General features: G+C 38.3%; 1 protein-coding gene across 4 annotated transcripts in view; it reads right to left on the bottom strand.

Moving 5' to 3' along the window:
- LOC121381996 (1-phosphatidylinositol 4,5-bisphosphate phosphodiesterase delta-1-like) overlaps positions 1-20651 on the bottom strand; it is a 106169-nt gene that overhangs the window by 35761 nt on the left and 49757 nt on the right. The gene's annotated exons all lie outside the window — the stretch shown is intronic.

Below are 20651 nucleotides of genomic sequence, written 5' to 3'. Positions count from 1 at the left end.
AACTGGTAGTGGGAAAAGTATGTAACACAGAACAGAAAATATGCACAAAAATATTAATTACATTTTCTATTTCATATTTACTTTTCATTCTGATATCAGGGCTTCTAGATTATGGTAGCCCCACTCCTATGGCTAGTGATATTCAATTTTGGGCAAGTAAATAACTACTAGTGAATTTTGTTTTGGTCAAATGCTGCAGTTAAGTCTATTTTGTAAATATGAATATTCTGCCCCTTACCACCACCACTCAATATTAGTGGTTTTAAGCTCCATCTCCCTCTTTAGGCGACATATCTGATTATTGCTATTAATTAATAAAATTGTATTAACTTAAAGTAAAGTAGGGCTAGTGAATTTTTGATCGTGGCTAGTAAATTTGTAAAATCACTGATCCCATGGCGTGTGGATTTTATAAATTTTTTAGAAGCCCTGTGATACACTGCTAAGTTTTAAAACTGTGCAATGCAGCATGATAAAACATTTAATGCTAAAAATGTTTTTTAAAAAAGCTATACTATTAAAAAGTTACTCAATCTCTACTGTACACACATAAAGCTTTAGTCAATTTACCCATATTCTTCTACCACAACCCATAGCCTTTTTTTAATCATGAACAAAAAGTTTGCTTGTTTTGTTTAAAAACACCACTAGAACACATTGATTTATTAATCATCGGCTATTGAAGGTCAACTATTTGGTGATTTTGACAAATAGTTTTAGAGAGGAAACCTACTGCATTTTTCCATTAGTAGCAAAGAATCATTTATATGTACTATCCCACAGACAGGATATCACATACCGTGGCCTTTGATATATACCGATGGTGGTGCACTGGCTGGAATGAGAAATAGCCCAATGGGCTCACAAATGGGGATCAATCCCAAATCCCCTTTTTCATGAAGAAATGCACTTTCTTATTTCATTATATTTTCCTCTACATTTCGAGATTTCCTTTTTTAAAATCCCCTAACTGCAGTCGTGCAGTATTATCTGAGAAAATTTATTAAGATCATGCAAATCTGTTCAAGCGTAAGAACACATTTAAGAATTTAAAAATGAAATTTCAAAATATTGGGTTAAAAGTAACTTTTGAAGAATTATAGAAGTGATTTCACCCTGTGAAAAACATTCCAACAAAGAAGACAGTGGGCCAATCAGCCATGGCATTTTTTCTTCTCATTAAATTGTGTATCGTGCACCATTTTAATAGCAACCATTAATGGAGAACATGACTGCTTAAGCAAGCAAATGTGCAGAGGGTATTCCTGTCCAGGAAGGATGACATGGCGAAAGTTGACACCTGTGCCCATGACAAATATGTGCTATAACAGCTTGTTTTGAATGTACACATTAAAACCAATGACCTGTCCTGACCTGTCCTGACCTGGTATTTCGGGGTTCGAATCCCAAGCAAATTTAAAAAAAAAAAAAAAAATCCTGAGGGTCATGACTTGACACCCCACCCCCTAGAAACTTCACTCAGAACAGTCTAGACCCACCCCTGAATAAATTCTTAGACATGCGCCTGTCAGATAGATGGCCGCTGAATAGAGGTTGCTACTTTAACAGTCTTTTAAACTGTGTTTATTATTGTCTTCACTGTCTGAACTGTTTATTAATCGGGGACGGGATTTAGATCAGTCGATTGAGTGCTTGCTTGAGGATCGAACCACCTCAGTAGATCCATTCAACTGATTATTTTTTCTCATTCCAATCAGTGCATCATAACTGGTCAAAGGTCGTGGTATGTGCTTTCCTGTCTGTGGAAAAGTGCATATAAAAGATCCCTTGCTGCATTAGGAAAAATGTATCGGGTTTCCTCTGATGACTACGGTACGTGTCAGAATTACCAAATGTTTTTTGTTGTTTTTTTAATGGATACATGTGCTCTATAATTTACTCTAAATTAACTTTCGAAAAGTTGCCGGTTTCAAACATTTAAAGGGACATTCCCGAGTTTGCTGCAATTTTTAAGATGTTATCGACTAACAGAGACTTTTTTTGACGACTGTAATTTCAATTCAAATATATTTTTCTGCATAAAATATTAGTGGCTGTATATTAAACGTGTTTCTGATCGTTCTAATATTTGTACTAGGTTAAATTTCATTTAATTTCCTAAAAAGGATTTTTTCGTACGTACAAAAATGTTTGAAGACAGAATCCAGTTTGGGCTTCTTACAAATATTAAGATGACCAGAAACACATTGAATATACAGACACTGATATTATAAACAAGAAAATATATTTAATATGTAAATTTAATCGTAGAAATATTTTATTAGATGGAAGCATCTTACAATCCAGCAAACTCGGGAATGTCCCTTTAAAATTTTAAATAAGTATTAAATGAGACCGTTTGGAATTCATTCTTCCACCAATTAGTTTTTTTTCTCGGTTCCTGTAATTACTGCTTCATGTAATATACATGTCTTGTGACAGAGGAAACACAGCAGATGTCAAGATTACTCCACTCAGACCCAATTAGATCTATTCCACACACGCATTTCCTTAATTAATACACAGTGGATGTCAGACTCGATGGCTACCAGTACCTGTGAATGTGTGAAAATGGATTATTTCTTGTACCTTGTCGATGTTATGTAAAGTCATCTGCTTGCAGAACAGTAAAACAAATTATCGTGGCCACTTAATACAGATATTTTGGCAATTTATGATCCAATTTTGGTGGCCGCTGACCGCATTTGAATGTAGGTCAGGGCTTCTAGATTATGGTAGCCCCACTCCCATGGCTAGTGATATTCAATGTTGGGCTAGTAAATAACTACTATTGCCATGCCTGACGGCTAGTGAAAAAAAAAGGAGTTTATTTTGTAAATATGAATATCCTGCCCATACCACCAATTTTAGTGTTTTTAAGCTCTTGCTCCCTCTCTAGGCCCCTGCGCGTGCTGTAACCTCACCGTGGTGCAGGGGTGTAATATTCTCTTTGAGAATGGCCAATACAGCACAAATTGAAGTTTAGAGTAAAATTCGGTGTCCGTAAAATTCTGTGATATTTGTATTTATATTTTTGGCACAGTTCTTTACACTGTTTTTGTTTAAACCTTGAATTTTTATATTGATGTTGATCATCACTTTATTTGCATTACCATACTTTGACACCCAATAGCCGATGTATTTTTCATGCTGGGGTGTCGTTAAACATTCATTCATTCATTCATTCATTCCCTCTCTAGGTGACATTAGTATTATTAGTAAAATTGTATTACCTAAAGTAGGGCTAGTGAATTTTTAATTGTGGCTAGTAAATTTTTTTAAAAATCACTGATCCCATGGCTAGTGGATTTTATAAAAATTCTAGAAACCCTGTAGGCCTATACCAGTAGTTGTATAATACAGGGGCCTAATTCACAGAGCTCGCCAAGGCTCTTTTAAAAAATACCACATCATCCTTGCAAGTCTTTTTGCATTACATTGTCAGATCACAAAGATGCGAGAGTTTAGTGAACTAAAGTTAAAGTTTTGATTTGTTTAATGATACCACTAGAGCACATTGATTAATTAATCACCAGCTACTGGATGTCAAACTCAGTTGGTAGTACCCACCCCTCAGCCCCACCACCCACCCCCACCACCCACCCCCACCACCACCACTCACCCCTACTCCACCACCCACCCCCACCCCCACCACTCACCCCTACCCCCATCCCCAATTGCTTTTATCTAAAAACACTTGCGGGAGGTGCTTGGGTCAAAGGACTGAATCTTCTTTATGTATCCATTCTCTGTGCTCTAGTGGTGTCGTTAAAAAAAAAAAAAACTTCTTCTTCCTCTCTAAGACTATAAATCACAATTACCCAATATTTGACAACCAAAAAGTCGATGACTGAATAACCCATTGTGCTCTAGTGGTGTTGTTAAATAAATAAACAAACATTTTTTATTCACGGTTTAAAGAAAAAAGTGGCAGTTTTTTTTAAAATTCATGGTGAAGGGAAAATGTAGCAGGTTTCCGTTGAAGACTGTCTCAGAAATTACAAACGTTTAACATCCAGTAACCAATGATTAATTAATCAGTTCACTCTAGTGGTGTCATTAAAAACAAACTTTTGTCTATCAAGAAATGACCGGCCTCGGTGGTGTCGTGGTTAGGCCATCGGTCTACAGGCTGGTAGGTACTGGGTTCGGATCCCAGTCGAGGCATGGGATTTTTAATCCAGATACCGACTCCAAACCCCGAGTTAGTGCTCCGCAAGGCTCAATGGGTAGGTGTAAACCACTTGCACCGACCAGTGATCCATAACTGGTTCAACAAAGGCCATGGTTTGTGCTATCCTGCCTGTGGGAAGCGCAAATAAAAGATCCCTTGCTGCTTAACGAAAAGAGTAGCCCATGTAGTGGCGACAGCGGGTTTCCTCTCAAAATCTCTGTGGTCCTTAACCATATGTCTGATGCCATATAACCGTAAATAAAATGTGTTGAGTGCGTTGTTAAATAAAACATTTCTTTCTTTCTATCAAGAAATGTTAATCCAATGACCCAATAAACCTTGAACTAACACTCCACACCTAGGCTATATATATATATATTTATATATCCACCTCCTGTATAATACGGTACTAACACTCCACACCTAGGCTATATATATATATATTTATATATCCACCTCCTGTATAATACGGTACTAACACTCCACACCTAGGCTATATATATATATTTATATATCCACCTCCTGTATAATACTAAAATCAATACTAATGTAGTAATTGTCCGACCAATAACCGCAGGTGTGTACACAAAGTAGGATAAGTCACAGTGACAAACATCTGTGACTTCCAAGAACAGTGACACCTTACCGGTATCCGCCAAACCAACCAATCAGAAGCCAGCACATTTCCTGTTGCGATTCAATGAATGACGGAGTTAATTAATGCACTTTACAACGACCCTAACAGTATGTTGACAACATCTGGAGTCAACAATGAAATAGGACAAATATAAATAACATAAAATGTGTTTATGTGTGTGCAGTTTAGGTGGTTTATTACAGGTCACCAGAACAAAACTAGACTGTCCAATAAGCTTTCTCCGCAGAGTTTACAATTAACAAATGTTGGGGGATGGGGTAGCGGTTGTGTGGGGGGAAAGGATGACCTATGGATTACAGGGCTTCTAGATTATGGTAGCCCCACTCCCACAGCTAGTAATATTAAATGTTGGGCTAGTAAATAACTACTATTGTCATGCCCGACAGTTAGTGAAAAATATTTGTCAAATGTTGCAGTTAAGTCTGTTTTATAAATATGAAGATCCTGACCCCACTCCCCACCCCCAATGTTAACTGTTTTTAAGCTATATCTCTTTTTTTAGGCAACATATCCGATTTTTAATATTATTTAGTAAAATTGTATTAACTTAAAGTAAGTAGGGCTAGTGAATTTTTAATCATGGCTAGACAATTTTAAAACTCACTGATCCCATTGGTTTGTAGATTTTATAAAACGTCTGGGACGGGATTTAGCTCAGTAGGTTGAGTGTTCGCTTGAGGTGCTTACATCAAACCACCTCGGTGGATCCATTCAGCTGATAGGGTGTTTTTTCTCATTCCAACGAGTGCACTACAACTGGGCAAAGGTTGTGGTATGTGCTTCCCTGTCTGTGGGAAGGTGCATATAAAAGATCCTTGCTGCATTAGGAAAAATGTCGCAGGTTTCCTCTGATGACTATGTGTCAAAATTACCAAATGTTTGACATCCAATAGCCAGTGATTAATTAATCAATGTGCTCTAGTGGTGTTGGTAAACAAAACCTTTTTTGCTCCCCTAGGGGCGGGACATAGCCCAGTGGTAAAGCGCTCGCTCGATGTGCAGTTGGTCTGGGATCGATCCTCATCAGTGGGCCCATTAGGCTATTTCTTGCTCAAGCCAGTACACCACGACTGGTATATCAAAGGCTGTGGTATGTATTACCCTGTCTGTTGGATGGTGCATATAAAAGATCCCGTGCTGCTAATCGAAAAAGAGTAGCCCATGAAGTGGCAACAGTGGGTTTCCTCTCTCATTATCTGTGTGGTCCTTAACCATATGTTTGACTCCATATAACTGTAAATAAAATGTGTTGAGTGCATTGTTAAATAAAACATTTCTTTCTTTCTTTTTTTGCTCCCCTGGAATGTGCTCAGTCTGTTCAGTCTATTTGCTCTGATCACACAACAACTGTCACAACCATAGGAGAAGGATTTAGATTAGGAAGGAAATGTTCTTTTCGATTAGCAGCAAGGGATCTTTTATATGCACCATCCCACAGAAGAATAACACATACCATGGCCTTTGATATACCAGTCATAGTGCACTGGCTGGATTTAGCTTAGGTCTCACTACACAGTTCACTTCCGGGTGAGAGTTCACGGTCCACTATGGTTCCTAATTTTGACATATGTTGTGGTTCACATATTCATTTCTAGGAATTGTGAAAAAAATTAAAACAATTTGTATGTTTAATGGTAAGCCTACTCGCTGGATTTTGCCCATGTTATTTTGTAATATTTTGAATTGATGTTTTGGGACATGGGTGTATAGTGCAAGAGACAGCCAGAATGAATCAATTAATGAACCACCTGTTTGGACTGGTACTACAGACAGATGTGGTCATATAGCAAAAAACTGAGATGGAAATGTTTGCAAGTTCGGAGTGAAAATAAATGCTTATATAATGTATGTTTGCAATGGTGTATGTTGTTAGTGCCAATGAGAACCCGTTCTATTGACAATCTTCGTTTCAAGTTGGGCAATTTAACATGGGTTTCAATAGCAGATGATATCGGTGTAGTGAGACCTTAGCTGGTAGAACACTGGCCTGAGGTGCTTTGATCGTAGGATGGAATTGCTTTCGTAGATCCTTTATCTGATTGGCTTTTCCCCCATCCCAACCAATGCTCCATGACTGGTATATTCAAAGGCTGTGGTGTGTGCTGTCCTGTCTGTGGTAAAGTGCACATAAAACATCCCTTGTTGTTAATGAAAGAATGTAGAAGGTTTCTTCTAGGACTAGATGTCAGAATTATCAAATGTTTGTCAACCAATAGCCGATGATTAATAAATCAGTGTGCTCTAGTGGTTTCATTAAACAGAACAAACATTTTACTATGTCTTAAGAAAAATCCTTTGTATCCAATGACAGCAATATGCTCAGTCTATTCAAACCATTTGCTCTGATCACGGACCATCTAATTCTTACAACCAAAAAGTGTATTGTAAACTCTTTAAACAGGAAGGAAATGTTTTATTTAATGACACACTCAGCACATTTTATTTACGGTTATATGGCGTCAGACATATGGTTAAGGACCACACAGGTATTGAAAGAAAAAACCCGCTGTCGCCACTTCATGGCCTACTCTTTTCGATTGGCAGCAAGGGATCTTTTATATGCACCATCACACAGACAGGATAGTACATTCCACGGCCTTTGTTACACCAGTTGTGGAGCACTGGCTGGAACGAGAAATAGCCCAATGGGTCCACCAACGGGGATCGATCCTAGACTGACCGCGCATCAAGCGAGCGCTTTACCACTGGGCTCTTTAATTAAACAGATAACATTAGCTACAAATTTATTACTTTTATTCTTATCTCTTTTATGGTTATGCAACCATATTTAAATTATATACCAAAATATTGAATTTAATGATTATGTTCATGTAGGTAGTTGAGTTTAAAAAAAACCCCAACCTTTAACAAATTTAATCAATTTTAAGTAACCTTGTCTTTATGCACGTTATGACAGTAAAGACAGTACATACCTTTAAAATACCAGTCATGATACACTGTCTGGGACATCTACCAGATAACTGCTATTATTACAGTACAGTAATTTAGTAGCAAGGTTTCCTATATATGGATTGAAATTCATTTTGTGAAGTGGGATAGACAGACAGACAGACAGACAGACAGATACATTGGTAACTAGTTTAATGTGCTCACATACCACTAGGGTTTCGAACACACCCATCCAGAGTCCAACCTCCGATAAGATTGGGAGCCTGACTCGGGACAGAAGTGAGAAGCATGCTTTGCTTCTCATATATTAAGCTGGAAGCAAAAGCAAGAAAATCCAAAGCAGTTCCACAAATTAGTCTTGAAATTGGACTTCTTATTAGACTTCTAGTGTCCATTTTTAAACAGCAATCAGATGACTTGAGACAAACATGGATAAACCTGAATTAATGTGGACTATTGGACTTGAAAATGAGGAATTCTGAATATATCTGGAACATTGTCAAATCTAAGATGGAAATCAAAAGCTACTTGTGAGAATTTGTATAAAATCCACTAGCCATGGGATCAGCGATTTAAAAAATTTACTAGCCCTACATTACTTTATGTTAATAAAATTTTACTAAATAATAGTCATAATCAGATATGTCACCTAAAGAGGGAGATATAGCTTAAAAACACTAACATTGGGGGGGGGGGGGGGGGGGGTGGGGGGGGGGGGGGGGGGGGGGGGTTGGGGATGGTGGCAGGATATTCATATTACTTCACTGCAATATTTTACAAAATGTTTTCAGTAGCCATTGGGTACGGCAATAATAGTTATTTACTAGCCCAACATTGAATATCACTAGCCATGGGAGTGGGGCTACCATAATCTAGAAGCCCTTTCTGGCATGGCAATAATAGTTATTTACTAGCCCAACATTGAATATCACTAGCCATGGGAGTGGGGCTACCATAATCTAGAAGCCCTGTCTGGCATGGCAATAATAGTTATTTACTAGCCCAACATTGAATATCACTAGCCATGGGAGTGGGGCTACCATAATCTAGAAGCCCTGTCTGGCATGGCAATAATAGTTATTTACTAGCCCAACATTGAATATCACTAGCCATGGGAGTGGGGCTACCATAATCTAGAAGCCCTGTCTGGCATGGCAATAAATAGTTATTTACTAGCCCAACATTGAATATCACTAGCCATGGGAGTGGGGCTACCATAATCTAGAAGCCCTGTCTGGCATGGCAATAATAGTTATTTACTAGCCCAACATTGAATATCACTAGCCATGGGAGTGGGGCTACCATAATCTAGAAGCCCTGTCTGGCATGGCAATAATAGTTATTTACTAGCCCAACATTGAATATCACTAGCCATGGGAGTGGGGCTACCATAATCTAGAAGCCCTGTCTGGCATGGCAATAATAGTTATTTACTAGCCCAACATTGAATATCACTAGCCATGGGAGTGGGGCTACCATAATCTAGAAGCCCTGTCTGGCATGGCAATAATAGTTATTTACTAGCCCAACATTGAATATCACTAGCCATGGGAGTGGGGCTACCACAATCTAGAAGCCATGGATTATCGGGACGAAAGCATTGTGTCCATTTCAGCAGCAAATTTACAGCCTGTCAATCCCAGACATGTCATGTCATAGGGTTTTACGTGCACATTCAGCACAAGCTGTTGTAGCGCACGCCCGTCCATGACAGGAAAGGTGGGAGGGAGGGGAGAGGAGGGACCGCCTGCACTGGCAAGTGCAAGGGAGCACCAGCAGCCCGATCAAATCGGTAGCAGGTGGGTGGGGGTGGTGGTGCTATGGAATTTGAATGGAGCAGTTAAATGCCAAAGAGAAAAGGGTGCGCAATTTTGATTGAGGGAATTTGGTGCAATTTTGAACGGTCGGTTGAAAGGTAAATGGCCGAGCTAATATAGGTTTTGATATTAGTGAATCGAGAGTAGCTTGTTAATTTTAGACCTCTACGATGCTGTGGTGTCTCCCTAGGTTGTCCATCGGGCAATCCCAGACTCTGCTTCAGTGCTTATGAATTCTTTCATTATTTACAGTTAAACAAGATGGATATTTCAAGTCAATGAAAACGACGCACTCAACACATTTTATTTACAGTTATATGGCATAGACATGGACCACACAGATATTGAGGGAGGAAACCCGCTGTCACCACTTCATGGGCTACTCTTTTCGATTAGCAGCAAGGGATCTTTTATATGCACCATCCCAAAGACAGGACAGCACAAACCACAGCCTTTGATGTACCAGTCGTGGTGCACTGGCTTAAGCGAGAAATAGCTCAATGGGCCCACTGATGGGGATCGATCCCAAACTGACCGTGCATCAAGCAAGTGCTTTACAGATATTTCAAAGCAAATTATTAATGTGACCATGCATCTTTGACCTTTTTTATTTTTTATTTATCATATTCCTTCAGGCAATAGATATGTTTATGTATATTTAATGTGAAAGTGTCATTGGTAACTCAATATCAATGATTTTTCAATAACCTTGATGGACTTAAGATTTGAAGTGTTTTAATATATACTTGGCCAAAAATGTTTAGGAATACATGTATGGTAAATGTGCTTAAATAAAAGAAAACTTGTGACTTACAAAATAAAATTGGATACTGGATTTAATTGAGGCATCATTGGTCAGTATAAGTAACAGGAGATTTTCAATTCAAAATGAAATGTGTGACTGTCACGTCGTTAAATGGTGCTTTGGAATCCATACACGAAAATCTGAAAATTGTCAGTAATGTGTAATGTGACAGTCACACATTTCATTCTGTATTGAAATTCACCTGTTATTTATACTGACAAGTGATGCCTCAATTTAATTCAGAGGCTGATTTTATTTTGTAAGTCACAAGTTTTCTTTTATTTAAGAACATTTACCATATTGCTAAACTTTTTTGGCTAAGTATATATGTAAATGATTCATCAAAGCCTATCGTAAAAGAAAGAAATGGAGAAAAAAAAAACGTTTTTTTTTTAAAGTATTGTCTGTTATTTCTTTTAGATTCATTGTTGTATGAACAAAAAAGACTTTTTTTTTTTAAAGGCATGTACAAACTGTGTGAATCTGTAAAGCCATTGACAAAAACATTTGCCACCATTTTTTTACCAAGAAACTAGCATAATAAAAGACATTAGGACAAGCAGTCTAGAACTGAGACATTGTAAACCTACGGGACCAAAGTAAAAAAAACACAATCTAGAGCCCAATTTCACAAAACACCGTAAGCCTAGTTTTGCACGTAAATTTAAATCTACGACTAAACCACGATTCTTATTACTACTAACAGAACACTAATATAGTTTGAAGTACACATATTTCTTTTTTTTGTCCTTAAAATGCTCCATCTTCTGTAATGATGTAATTTTCTGTGTGAAATGGATGCCAAACATGTGTAAATGTATGACCGGTACAACTGCTAGTCGCAGACGTAAACTTACGATGTTTTGTGAAATGGGCTCCTGGCTCCATATTCATAAACGTACTTAACCCAATGTATGATACTTATCTATGTACTTTAAGTATGTATTTAGGTATCATACATTGACTTAGTATGTTTATGAATTAGGCCCCTGGGACCGGCCTCGGAGACATCATGGTTAAGCTATTGGACATAAGGCTGGTAGATACACGGTTCACAGCCCGGTACCGGCTCCCACCCAGAGGCTCCCACCCAGAATGAGTTTTAATCACGTAGCTCAGTGGTGAAGTGCTCACTTGAATCACAGTCGGATTAGGATCAATCTCCATCAGTGGGCCCATTGGGCTATTTCTCGTTCCAGCCAGTGCATCAAGACTGATATATCAAAGGCCGTGGTATGTGCAATCCTGTCTGTGGGATGGTGCATATAAAAGATCCTTTGCTACTAATGGAAAAAATGTAGTGGGTTTCCTCTCTAAGGCTGTGTCAAAATGACCATATGTTTGATATCCAATAGCCGATGATTAATAAATCAATGTGCTCTAGTGGTGTCGTTAAACAAAAACAAACTTTTTAAACAATGGGTGTAAGACCTCATCTCTCTCACTAAAAACTAACAACTAACCCACTGTCCTGGACAGACAGCCCAGATAGCTGATAACCTTAATTGGATATAAGCACGCAAGTAAGCTGATATGAAATAAAAAATCACTGTGTAAATTAAAAATCTATACTGTGATTAAATTAAACTATGTATCATAAAACTCCTCTAACTGGAATAATTGAAGTTAATCTCATGGACAAGTCATCTGGACTGCATCAAAGTCTGAATAAAAAGTCTTCATAGGAAGGAAGGAAGGAAGGAAGGAAGGAAGGAAGGAAGGAAGGAAGGAAGGAAGGAAATGTTTCATTTAATGACGCACTCAACACATTTTATTTACGGTTATATGATGTCAGACATATGGTTAAGGACCACACAAATATTGAGAGAGGAAACCCGCCATCTGCACTTCATGGGCTACTCTTTTTGATTGGCAGCAAGGTATCTTTTATATGCACCATCCCACAGACAGGGTAGTACATACATGTACCACGTCTTTTGTTACACCAGTTGTGGAACACTGGCTGGAACGAGAAATAGCCCAATGGGTCCACCAACGGGGATTGATCCTAGACCGACCGCGCATCAAGCGGATGCTTTACCACTGGGCTACATCCCGCCCCCTCTTCATATGAAGTCAAATTTGCTAAGATTATCACCTCTAGTAAGTGACCAAACTGCTAATAAAGACCACCTTAGTATAGTTTCAAATTAAGCAGTAGCATATACATTTATCTGTTTTGTTTATGTTTGTTTATAATTATTTCCAAGTAAGATTCAAGCATGCTATTCGGTGCTGCTATTTACACTGTCTGTCCATGACAGTGGGTTAGTGGTTAGTGAGAGAAAAGTCAGTGTAGTCGGGCACGGCAGAATGGGGGGGGGGGGCTGAAACAAAAATATTATTGGTAGTAAATGTTAAGGCAGAGTTGAATTTTACTTATAGAATGCAGGAAATTGTATTCTAGAACATGTAGTTTTCAAAAAATTCATGGAGGAACCCCCCCCCCCCCCCCCAAACACCCTAGAAACTTTGCTTTGTGGCCTTGATCTGTCAAGTAAAAAGTCCAGTTTTAAGAGGTATCCGGTTTACAGAGGTTCTCTTCTGTACAGATATTTAAAAAGAGACTATGAAAAATATCTGGTTTGAGAGAATTCCGGTTTACAGAGGGTCCGGTTTTGAAAGGTTTCACTGTACATTGTCCTTGTAGGGAGTGCTTGTTGGTGTAGTTTGGAATGCTGTTGGTGACCCTGTTTTTTAAAATATCATATTAAAATACATCCTTCTATAAGTGTACAGGTATGACACCCACATGTACTCCAGAATGCATCTAAAATAAACTGAAATTAATTTTTTTTATGGGGAAGCATGCCTCTGAATTATATATCAAAGCAAAGAATTGCAACATTACTAAACCCCCAAACAGCAAGAAAACTAACCTCCCCCCCCCCCAAACCCCCCCACCAAAAAACCCCACCCAAACAAACAAACAAAAAACCTGCAAAAAACTTAAATAAAAACATAAACAAAAATTGGCAATTAAAAACAGGGGAGTGAGGCACAGATCGAGGATTTTTTAATAGAGGGGGCCCAAAACCTGTTGTAGTTTTTTAATAGAGGGGGCCCAAAACCTGTTGTAGTTTTTTAATAGAGGGGGCCCAAAACCTGTTGTAGTTTTTTAATAGAGGGGGCCCAAAACCTGTTGTAGTTTTTTAATAGAGGGGGCCCAAAACCTGTTGTAGTTTTTTAATAGAGGGGGCCCAAAACCTGTTGTAGTTTTTTAATAGAGGGGGCCCAAAACCTGTTGTAGTTTTTTAATAGAGGGGGCCCAAAACCTGTTGTAGTTTTTTAATAGAGGGGGCCCAAAACCTGTTGTAGTTTTTTAATAGAGGGGGCCCAAAACCTGTTGTAGTTTTTGAAAATAGCATTCAAAGGTCCTTAACAGGTGGAAGGGAGAACTGCATTTTTTGTGTATTCTGTAATATAATATTGTTTCACCAAAAATAGGGTGGGGTGGGGTGGGGTCCCGGGCCCCTTGGACCCCCACCTGAATCCGCACTTGGGAGTATTCCCAAAGCCTGAATCCCCACCAAAAGTGTTAATCTAATCTGCTTCTATCATCATTAAACTCTTTGACGTCTGTTTAACACAACTTCAATTTTACCTGTCAAATCTGTTTACTTGTCCACCTATTTATACCAACTACTTGTTTTGTGAGGCCACCTCATGTTTTCAAATAAATCCACAAACAAACAAACAAACAATAAATAAATAATTAAATAAACAAATCATCTTAAAATATGTCTATGATAATACCGGTTTTACAATGACCATACCAACTATAAAATCGTCTGTACAATATACAATTAAACAAACATTGCACATAAAATCAAAGATTTACGCATTCCAAAAACATCCAAAATAAAATAAAATTATTTATCCATTCCACTCACTTTCTGAATCAGGTTGGTCCATTTTGCCCGGTTTCCCCCCGGCAGACATGATAGTAATTGCAGCCCTTCACTAAACACACATATCCAATTTGATCAGATTGATCGCAACATTGGTCGCAACACTAGTCGCACAGTGACAGGTCTGTTTTGCACGGTGACCGGTACAACAGACAAGTTCGTAGAAAGCATGGAATTGGTCAGGAGATGCTACAATCAAAATCACTGTGATGCACGAGGTTGGACCTATCGGCACTAACCCACTACCGAGTTGGCAATAATTATCGCAACAAGCAGCTCGGTCGATCCATACTGTTATAAAAGTTTACACAATTCATATATTGATGACGGCTTTTAATGGGTTTAGTTTAGTCAAAATCAACCTATTACTTTGCATGTACTGTTAAATCAGCATTTCAACACAAGTAGCCTATAGAACGTGTGATGAGGCGCGTGTAAAGGAATTTATGCATGGGTAGTTTTAGACTGTGGTGAGTGTTTATAAAGGGGTGGTTAAGTCATGCTTCTCTCGGTAAATATATTTAAACAGAGAGAGAGAGAGAGAGAGAGAGTGAGAGAGAGAGAGAGAGAGAGAGAGAGAGAGAGGAGAGGGGAGAGAGAGGAGGGGAGAGGAGGAGAGAGAGAGAGGAGAGTAGAGGAGAGACGAGAGAGAGGGGAGAGAGAGGAGAGAGAGAGAGAGAGAGAGAGAGAGAGAGAGAGAGAGAGAGAGAGAGAGAGAGAGAGAGAGAGAGAGAGAGAGAGAGAGAGAGAGAGAGAGAGAGAGAGAGAGAATTTGCTTGAATGGGGTGGGATGTCGACACGTGCCTGTTGATTGACTATATCTTTAGAAAACAATATGCAGTTTGTGGCAACCCAAGCACCGTTGTGTCTTCAAAAATCATACATATGTTTATTTAGGAAATATAAGATGATAAAAACTCAATAAAAATGATAATTAATAATGTAATGTAATTATATTCTTGGAAACTAGTTTTCCATGTGTATAGTTACTAAGGTTGTTTTCCCAGGGAACTTTCTTAATTTCAGGTGTTAAAATACAGCATTTCCAACCTTCTGAGAACAGAGAACAGTAGGTGTGCCCCCCCCCCCCTCTTACACATGGGGGGGGGGTGCACACCCTTTTTGTGGCCCATGAAAAAGAAGAAAAATGTCATAACACTAAGTGGCCATATAACTTGATAAGGGATGTCGCCTATTCCAAAGTATTTTCAGACTTCTTTCGCAAATTTATATTTACATACATGTGTAAATCTTAGAATTTTGTTTTTTTAATTTTTATTATTATTATTCATACTTACCTAGTACTAGCACAACAACAATGCTATACTATCCCGAGTCATAACCTCCACTGCAGAATTATCTCCCCTTGTTGGATGTATAACCTACACCCACGCATGGGCAGACCATATATCCTCATTATGACTGAATGAAAAAAGACCTCCCTCGGGGCGGGTGGGAGGCAACGCTTGTTGTGCTAGTACTAGGTAAGTAGGTCTATGAATAATAATGAAAATTAGAAACAAATTTTCTAATAGTCTTATTCAACTGTAGTAGCACAAGGTGATGTAACACCATTAGAGCACATGAATTTAACATTAAAGGGAGGAAGTAAGAAAACAAGGAGGATTACCCATTCAACCAGTAGTGTTCATCTCAAGTAATGATCCACATCATACGAGGTATAAAATGTCAAAAGTGACTTTTAAATTGAAGGACTACAACCCCAATTAAAGTTAAAACCAACTCAACAAGGTGATTAATGAATAACAATGACTGTTCGGAGAAGGAGACGACGAAATGATGTCATTTTGGTAAGCGACATCATGTTCCCTTTATAGCACATCGGCTATTATCGTGGCTGTTCTCGTATGAGGCACTCGTGTCGTGTGGGGTCACCTTAAGACCCCGAGAAATAAGAAAGAAATGTTTTATTTAATGACGCACTCATCACATTTTATTTACGGTTATATGGCGTCAGACATATGGTTAAGGACCACACAGATTTTGAGAGGAAACCCGCTGTCGCCACTACATGGGCTACTCTTTTCGATTAGCAGCAAGGGATCTTTTATTTGCGCTTCCCACAGGCAGGATAGCACAAACCATGGCCTTTATTGAACCAGTTATGGATCACTGGTCGGTGCAAGTGGTTTACACCTACCCATTGAGCCTTGCGGAGCACTCACTCAGGGTTTGGAGTTGGTATCTGGATTAAAAGTCCCATGCCTCGACTGGGATATGAACCCAGTACCTACTAGCCTGTAGACCGATGGCCTAACCACGACGCCACCCCGAGAAGAACGTCTCTTATTGTTATGCTTTGTTATACAGCCTCATTGATATGACCCAGTTTAGTAACAGGATTTACCGTTTACACCCTCAATGGTAACAAGATTCACATATGACCCAATTTGTGGACGTTCAACATTTAGGTAATTCAAACATTCTAAAAAAAGTTAATGCTTGTCAGCAGCATCCCTCTGCTCTTGGGACAAAATTAAATTTGTGTCTAGTATTTATTACCGTACCAGACCAAACATAAGGCAAACAAACATGAATGAAGGAATGAATGAATGTTTAACGACACCCCAACACGAAAAATACATCAGCTATTGGGTGTCAAACTATGGTAAATGCAAAACAATTGATGATCAACATCAAGATAAAAATTCAACAGTTAAATTAAAACACAGTGTAAAGGACTATGCAAAATTACAAATATCACAGATAGATACCGACTTTTACTCAAAATTTCAATTGTGCTGTATTGGCCATTCTCAAATAGAATGTTACACCCCTGCACCACGGTGAGGTTACAGCAAACAAACAAACATGAACACAAACAATCCAATAATAAAGGGCAAATTAATATTATTGGATTTTTTTTCGAACACGTGCAAACATATTTTTTGAATTGGGTTCAGCAGTTATTTAACCAAGTTTTGGGATGCTGAATCCAAAACAAATCTGCTGGGCCGCTGTGTTTTATGGTTCAAAATGGCTGAAAGCTAGATAATGAAAGGTCTCACTACACAGATGTCATCTGCCATTGAAGTCCATGTTAAATTGCCCAACTTCATAGAATGGGTTCTTGTTGGCACTAACAACATACACCATTGTGAACATACATTATATAAGAATTTATTTTCACTCCAAAATTGAGAACATTTCTATCTCAGTTTTTTTGCTATATGTCTGCATCTGGCTGTTGTACTGGTTCAAACAGGTGGTTCATTAACCGATTCACTTCAGCTGTCTCTTGCACAGCCAAGTCCCAAAAGGTCAATGCACAATATTACAAAACAACATGGGCAAAATATAACCAGAAGGCTTACCATTAAACATATATATATATATATATATATATATATATATATATATATATATATATATATATTGTTTTAATTCTTCCCTAATTCCTAGAAGTGAATATGTGAACCACACTTGTCACAATTAGGAACTATAGTGGACCGTCATCAATGAACTCTCACCTGGAAGTCAAGTGTGTAGTAAAACAAAAATTATAATGTTTTATATAATACTAAAATAATGCTCACACAGCAACAAATAAACACTTTTTTGTTTGTTTGGAAATGGTACCTGACTAGTTGTAGAGCCTCTTTTGTAAACCAACATATCTTCGCAAATCTACCAAAGATGAATAATTTTTGTGTCTGACCCAGTTTTGATATGTCCGTAATTGATGAGTTGTATTGTTATGGCGTTGTCCATCCGTCTGTATGTCTGTCCATCAACTTTTTGTTGTCCATCCGTCTGTATGTCTGTCCATCAACTTTTTGCTTTCAGAGCACATCTTCCTTATCAATGAATGTAGGATCATCAAACTTTGCATGCAAGTACAACTTAGGATGCCGCTGTGTCGCATACCATAACTAGGTCACTGTTACCTACTTTTCATGGATTACTGCACATTAAAGAAAATACTTGTCTGAGCAATATCTTCCTTATCAATGAATTGTAGGATCATCAAACTTTGCATGCGAGTGCAACTTAGGATGCTGTTGTGATGCATAAAATAACTAGGTCACTGCGACCTACTTTTGATTGGCATATCGTATACCTCACAGGTAATCGTGTTATGATGTATCTAGCTTAGTCAGTAGAGCGCTCACCTGAGATGTTTTGGTCATAGGATCAAACCCCCTTGGTGGACTCATTCTCTGATTTTTTTTTTTTTTGCACATCCCATCCAGTGCCCCATGACTGGTACACAAAAGGCATGGTATAAGCTGTCCTGTCTGTGGAACAGTACATATAAAAGATCCTGTGCTGCTAATGGAAAAATGAAGAGGATTTCTCTGACAATATATTATGTCAGAATTATCAAATGTCTGACACCCAATAGCCGATAATTAACATAACCAATGTCCTTTAATGGAAGAAAGGACATGTTTTATTTAACGACAGACTCAACCCATTTTATTTATTGTTACCCGGTATATGGCATCAGACATATGGTTAAGGACCACACAGATATTGAGAAAGGAAACCCACTGTCAACGCTTCATGGGCTACTATTTTTTTGATTAGCAGCAAGGGATCTTTTTATATGCAACATCCCACAGACAGGACATTACATACCACGGCCTTTGTTACACCAGTTGTGGAGCACTGGCTGGAATGAGAAATAGCCCAATGGGGCCACCGACAGGTGCTTTAATGGTGTCCTTAAACAAAACAAACTTCAACTGACCCGGTTTAGTAATTTAACGGTGTTTACCGTGTGGAGCCTCATCCTCCAATTCCAAATAAACCTGCTCAATGAACCGCCAAACTGGTAATTTGTGTGAAACCGCAGTTAGATTGATTTCATCGTGAATTGTTGAAAATATCAATGAATATCACTACAATGAATATTATTCAGCTCATGTATTGACAGCTACAAATGCAACAAAGCAAATCATTTACACACGGTGCTTTATTGGGCGAATCGTGCAATTGGGTCAAGCACAAATAGATTTTTTATATTTGTTTGTCCTCAGATCAATTATTGACCAAATTGTGACAACTATTACCAGTGTAATAGGTCAAGAACCTGGTTTGTAACCGAAGATGACTGTTGACTAACACTTCATACAAAACATACAATTTTGGGTTTGTTGAAATGAATATTCATGAAATATACTAGTAGGCCATGAAAGATTATATACATTGTCCTTAGTAAGTTAAGTAGACCGTCCAGACTTTGCTACCAATGTAAACATTTTTTGTTTCTGACTGACTACAGCAGAGCTTTTTTAATTATTGAAGAAAAAAAAAAGACATATTTTATTTAACGATGCACTCAACACATTATATTTACAGTTATATGGCATCGGACATATGGTTAAGGACCACACAGATATTGAGGGAGGAAACCCGCTGTCACCACTTCATGGGCTACTCTTTTCGATTAGCAGCAAGGGATCTTTTATATGCACCATCCCACAGACAGTGTAGTACATACCACAGCCTTTGATATACCAGTCGTGGTGCACTGGCTGGAACAAGAAATAGCCCAATGGGTCCACCGACGGGGATCGATCCCAGACCGACCGCGTATCAAGCGAATGCTTTACCACTGGGCTACGTCCCGCCCTCTTCTAGGAATTAGGGAAAAATTAAAACAATATGGGGTGGGGGTGGGGGGTGCAGGATGGGGGTGTATGTGGGGATAGGGGGCACAATGTTTAGTGAGGAGCACAAGTCAGATTTTTATTTTTATATGAAGCTGGACAAAAAAAACCACATTTGGATCCTCAAGTGGTAGTGGGGGGCAGTGCACCCAACCCCCTGCCCCCAATTCTTATGGGGGTCTGCTGAATCCAGTTTGAGTTATATACCACAAACATCAGGATGTCTAGATACATTCTAAATAAGATAATGCATATAATATATATATATATATATATATATATATATATATATATATATATATATATATATATATATATATATATATATATACACACACATATATACAGTCAAACCTGTCTTAAGCGGTCAGACAAGGGAGTAAATATAAGTGGACGCTGAGTACAGGTGGCCACTGATTACAGGTTACCACATATATAGTCTTTAAAATATTTGTTGTTGTTTCTTGTTTTACCGTCCGTATTGCTAATCAATGGATGTGTGCTTCACAGTTGACTATAGATAAACTTTTGACATGTCGTCTCCTTCAGAAATAATGCAAATGGAATGTATTAAATTAAGTTTTTTTTCTTTTTCCATTTAATTATTTAATTCCTACTTCATGCAGTGTATTGTCACAGTAAATGAACCTACAAATGTCAAGCGTAGCCTGCCCAGAGCCAATTAGATGCATTAGTCCGACTTTCTTAATTGATACACAGAAGATATGTCGGGAATGAAT

The sequence above is a fragment of the Gigantopelta aegis genome, chromosome 9, assembly GCF_016097555.1.
Source record: "Gigantopelta aegis isolate Gae_Host chromosome 9, Gae_host_genome, whole genome shotgun sequence".
Lineage (NCBI taxonomy): Eukaryota > Metazoa > Mollusca > Gastropoda > Neomphalida > Peltospiridae > Gigantopelta > Gigantopelta aegis.
Note: the sequence above shows the minus strand (reverse complement) of the source record. Positions and strands in the feature narration are given on the sequence as shown.